The following is a 6,000-nucleotide window of genomic DNA, read 5'->3' as shown; positions in this document are numbered from 1 at the left end:
CATGTTGACACATCAAATCTATCTGTGCACTAAAACAATAATACATTATAGTTAAATGTCATTCACAACAATAACTCAATAATTTAGAAACCAAAGAATAAATGTATTATTTCAACAACTATCAAAATTACTTCAAAATATGAAAGAATAAAGAAAAAGAAAACCTTCTTGATTCAAAAAAGGAGTATTCACCTCAAATTGAGATCAACCATCATAGTTGAAGATGAAATGCTAGAAGTACTTTCATAAATGCAAGATTGATATACTTGCTATTACTGATTTAAGAGTATTCATTAGATATTGGAAATTCTAGTCACTGAAATTATAGATGAACAATAATTTCGATATAATATTTATTATCACAAAGGAAAACAATATCAGCTATTATTTACTAGCATTTCTGTGACCATTTAAGGATAACAATGGAATGAAACAGCAAAGATACCGGGGACAAGTCACTCTGGTTGCAGAAATCCTTCAATCCGCCATCTTCTTGTTCTAGTACTGAGAACGGGAATAACATTCACAAAACGCAAGGTGGCTCTGCTGCCTAAAAAGAGAGAGAGAAATACCTTCCCAAAGAAAGGATGTTACAGATTCCAGAGTAAAGGGGAAATCTGACCAGAAAAGTATAGGAAAGGAAAACGTGGTAATAGGAATTGGGGGAAAGTGAGGATCCTTCCCCACAAACATTGCTGTTATTCAGCTCGTTTCAAAGAATTCGGCTGCTGCCATTTGGGAGAGCTGCTGGAGACTGACTGGAAGTCATTTTGAAAGACTGATCCAAGGAAGAATGGAGGCCGGAATGGAGCGTGCTGTGCAGAAAAGGCAAGTCCTATTTCTTTGTGTATTTCTGGGAATGTCTTTGGCTGGTGCCGAACCGATTCGGTATTTTGTGGCGGAGGAAACTGAGAGAGGTGCCTTTCTTACCAACCTGGCAAAAGACCTAGGGTTAGGGGTAGGGGCACTAACAGCCCGGGGAACTAGAATTATTTCAGACCAGAACATGCAATTTTTACTGCTCAATTCGCTTACTGGTGATTTACTTCTAAATGAGAAATTGGACCGAGAGGAACTGTGTGGGCCCAGAGAGCCCTGTATGCTGCCTTTCCAGATGTTATTGGAAAAGGCTTTTCAGATTTTCCGTGCTGAACTATGGGTCAGAGACATCAATGATCGCTCTACAGTATTTCTAGGTAGAGAGATTTCCTTGAAAATATTAGAAAGCGCCACTCCAGGGGCAGCATTTGTCCTAGGAAGTGCACAGGATTCAGATGTTGGAACCAATGGCCTGAGTAACTACATCATCAGCCCCAATGCCTATTTCCATATTAAAGTCCGCGATAGTGGGGAGGGGAATATCTACCCCGAATTGATGCTGAACCAAGTGCTGGATCGGGACGATATTCCAGAGCGCAGTTTAGCCCTCACGGCCTTGGATGGCGGCTCTCTGCCCAGATCCGGGACCGCCCTTGTGCGCATCATGGTTGCAGACATAAACGACAACGCCCCTGAATTTGTGCAGTCGCTCTGCAAGGTGCAGGCTCCTGAAAATAGCCCGGTTGATTCCATGATTGTCTCTGTGTCCGCTAGAGATTTAGACACCTGAAGTAATGGGGAAATAGCCTATGCGTTTTTTTATGCCGCTGAAAGAATTCTCAAAACGTTTCAACTCAATCCAACATCTGGCAATCTTCATCTTAAGGCCGAATTGGACTATGAGGCAATTCAGACTTACACATTAACTATTCAGGCCAAAGACGGCGGCGGGCTTTCTGGAAAATGCACTGTGGTGGTTGAGGTAACAGATGTAAACGATAATCAACCCGAGCTGCTCCTGTCTTCACTTACTAGCCCAATTGCAGAAAACTCCCCTGAGACAGTCGTGGCAGTTTTCAGAATTAGAGACAGAGATTCCGGGAACAATGGAACAACGGTGTGCTCCATCCAGGACTATCTACCCTTCATCCTGAAGCCATCCGTAGAGAGCTTTTATACTCTGGTAACAGAGAAATCTTTGGATCGAGAGAGGAACAGTGACTACAACATCACCATCACCGTCACTGACTTGGGAACACCCAGGCTGAAACCCGAATACAACATAATGTCGTCTCTGACGTCAATGACAACATCCCCGCCTTCACCCAGACCTCCTACACCCTCTTCGTCTGTGAGAACAGCCCAAACCTGCACATCGGCAGCTTCAGCGCCACAGACAGAGACTCGGGCACCAACGCCCAGGTTACCTACTCGCTGCTGCCGCCCCAGGGCACGCACCTGCCCCTTGCCTCCCTGGTCTCCATCAACACAGACAACGGACACCTGTTCGCCCCCCCCCCCGTCACTGGACTATGAGGCCCTGCAGGCGTTCGAGTTCTGCGTGGGCGCCACAGACCACGCCTCCCCGGCGCTGAGCAGCAAGGCGCTGGTGCACGTGCTGGTGCTGGACACCAACGACAACTCGCCCTTTGTGCTGTACCCGCTGCAGAACAGCTCCGCGCCCTGCACTGAGCTGGTGTCCCGGGCGGCCGATCCTGGCTACCTGAGACCAAGGTGGTGGCGGTGGACGGTGACTAGGGCCAGAACGCCTGGCTGTCGTTCCAGCTGCTCAAGGCCACGGAACCCGGGCTGTTTGGGGTGTGGGCGCACAATGGCGAGGTGCGCACCACCAGGCTGCTGAGCGAGCGCGAGGCGGCCAAGCACAGGCTGCTGGTGCTGGTCAAGGACAATGGCGAGCCTCCGCGCTCGGCCACTGCCACGCTGCACGTGCTCCTGGTGGACGGCTTCTCCCGGCCCTACCCGCCGCTCTGGGAGGCGGCCCCGGCCCAGGCCCAGGCCGACTCGCTCACCGTCTACCTGGCATTGGCCTCTGTGCAGGAGGAGCAGGGCGGCCTCAGTGGGTCGCTCCTCGGTGCCCGAGGGTCCCTTTCTAGGGCATCTGATGGACGTGAGCGGCACCGGGACCCTGTCCCAGAGCTACCAGTAGGGTGTGTTTCAGACCAGGGTGTGTCTGACGGGAGGTTCTGGGACAAATGAGTTCAAGTTTCTGAAACCAATTATCCCCAACTTCCTACCCCAGAACACAGGTAGGGAAGTCGAAGAAAATCCCCCATCTCAGAATAATTTGGGTTTCTGATAAAGAATGAAAACTAAATGTGTGTCTGAATACATTTCTAATTAGGAACTTAGCTTGAGCTGCCTGTAGAAGAGTGTCTTTAGATCATTTCAAATATGTACTCTTGAAGTCAAGAAACAAATTTCTGTACATAGAAAAGAATCTAGATCTAGTATCAGGAACCCTTCTCAAAGTATGACATGTATATGTGTAATGTTTTATGTCAAATAATTATGCTTAATATACAGTTTATTAAATGGTAAGTCTTGTTTGAGATATTTTAAATTGCTTTCCATTGTTTTCTATTTCTACTGAGAGTTTCACTTTCTGAGTTGATTAGAATGCTGTATGAGTGTACCTATTGTGGTCTCAGAAACATAGACTGTAGAGTATCTTTTTAAGCATTTTTTAAAAATACTTTTTGTGCATCATACACTATTTTAACACTTTTATCTCAGAAGAAGTATATGAGGTGTCATATTTTAGGGATGACAAAATAGATGGTCTTAGAGATTCAGTAAGTTCACTAAGATCCTAACAAGCATGTTAGGATCTAGGAGAAAACTGAGCATCTGTCCTAGATCTGTCTGACTCTGGGTCAGTGACCCTGCTCCGATTTCATACTGTTTTGTCTCATTAGATATCACCTGGCAAGTTTCTGCTTAATTAAGGAGAGGAAGTCTTTTCATCATATTCATACTGCTATTCAATCTCTTCTATATTAGAAATAATAATATACATATTTATCTATGGTTTTGTTTTCTTAAAAACTAATAGTCCTGCTTTTCTGGGTAAGTTTTCAGCTATTATTACTAATGATCTGATCTATCCAAATCTCAAGTAAAAAACAAAATTGAAAGGGCAATTTGTGACTTCTCCTTGTCTTCCAAACATATGACATTTGTTTCACAGAAAATGATTAATGGTCTTGAGTAGGAATATTACATAATTTTGATTGCATCATTAGTTAATTATTTTCTTCACATTGTAGTATTTTTCGACAGTCATCCATACTTAGCATTTGTAGTACATTTTCCTGATTTGAAAGTTTGTTTTAAAATTTTCTATTAATTACCATGTACTGCTGAATCAGGAATATTTAAGAAAAAATTGTTTTAAATGTATAATATCAAAGAGAAACATAGATGGTCATTAAAATTTTTAGAAATGCTGAAGAGTTAAGGAGAAGCACTTTTTTATAAAAATGTATAGCCTATTTTAGTTTTAAAAATATCTAGACAATTTTTGCCTGGTTATTTTATGAAAATGTTATAAACTAGTGCTTGTAACTCTAATAAAGGTAGTATTACTTTATATCACTGGTGGCATAGAATCTAAGGGCAAAAAAAAAAATAATAACCCTCACAGCAGTAAAATCTTAAATTGCTTTCATGGTCCCAGGGTAAAATTATCCAATTTCTCCAACAAATGAATGGCATGAAAAATGGGAGGAGGGAAGTCTACACTAGGAAAGATCTTAAGAGATCTACCAATCAAATGCAATGTGTGGGTCTTGTCTGAATCTTGATTCAAACAATAGTGATAACTTTGAAACACTTGGAAGAGTTTGAATATAGATGGTACTAGCTAATATTAACTTAATTTTTTAAGCATAATAATGGCATTATAGTTAAGGGCATTTTTAGAGTCACTTAAAGTCATTGTGCATTTAAAAAATGTATAGTGAAGTATTTGTGGGTGAAAATATGGTTTACCTGGAATGTAAAATGTTGGAGGGATAGAGTCATGAATTATGGCAAAACGTTGATAATAGTTGAAGCTAGTACTGAGTACTTGGTGGTTCATTATACTCTTCTTTTATAAAATATAAAAAAATTGAGAATAAAACGTTTTTAAAATTGATCCTGTTAGAAGAGAAGTGGAGGTAACAAAAAAGGACATCCTTCCCCAGAAACAAAATCGCCAGTTGTTACAGATTATGACTCTATTTAGACAAACTCTCCAGCCTTTCCTTGTCTGTTTACCTTTGTTATTTGACATAACTTCTCTATCTGACATTGTCATGCTTATGTAGTCTTCTACCATTTGAATTTTGAGGTGTTTTTCTAGTTATATTAATGGATTCATGTATAGTCTGCTACCTGGTGGTATCAAATTGCTATATACCGGGTATATAGTATATTTGTAAGGTTAATCTCTCTTTGCATCAGTTTCCTTATCTCTAAGGTGGAAAATTTACAACAGCCCTATGTAGTAGGTGCCATTATAATCCTCATTTTACAGATGAGGAAACTAAAGAATGATTAAATAATTTGTTCAAGGTTTACAGCTACTAAGTATTCTGTGACTCATGGAAATAGTATAAACATCTAAATATTGCCTGTTATATTTAACTCCAATTACATTTGACATTTTCTGCATATAATCTTTTTGCCAAGCTAGACTGTTACCTAAATATTTCATTTTGCCCAAACTCGGTTAGCATTGTTGAAAGATTAATGTAATTTCTCCTTAGGGCAGTTGTCTGCTTAATAATGTCTGGCGATATTAACGGTGGTATTGTAACCTTACATAGCCCCTGGGTACACACAGGCAGAGTTGGGAATATTGCATCTATTATCATCCCACTAAATGTAAGATCCTGTGAGGACGCGTGGTGGCGCTGCAGGATAAGAAGGTACAAACCAGAACCACAGTTACTGCTCCATTAACCAGCAAAAAGCCGCAGAACCTGGAAGCCCACAGGAAGCTCGGATGCTACGAGAGGAAGGTTGGGTCCTCTGGAAAGGAGTACTCCCTGGAAAAATTCTGAGGCATCTGTGAAATAACCATAGCCTCAGATACTGGTGACTTTACAATCCCACGGAACCCTCCTCCCCGGAAGCTGAACAAAGCAAGAACAATGGAGGCCAGCAGAAAGTTCA

At 41.8% G+C, this 6,000-nt stretch overlaps 1 pseudogene; it reads left to right on the top strand.

Annotated features, from left to right (window-relative positions):
- Positions 1-621: 621 nt before the first annotated feature.
- On the top strand, positions 622-3,136 carry LOC100405659 (protocadherin beta-7-like; annotated as a pseudogene).
- Positions 3,137-6,000: the final 2,864 nt, after the last annotated feature.

This window comes from Callithrix jacchus, chromosome 13, assembly GCF_049354715.1.
Source record: "Callithrix jacchus isolate 240 chromosome 13, calJac240_pri, whole genome shotgun sequence".
Lineage (NCBI taxonomy): Eukaryota > Metazoa > Chordata > Mammalia > Primates > Cebidae > Callithrix > Callithrix jacchus.
Note: the sequence above shows the minus strand (reverse complement) of the source record. Positions and strands in the feature narration are given on the sequence as shown.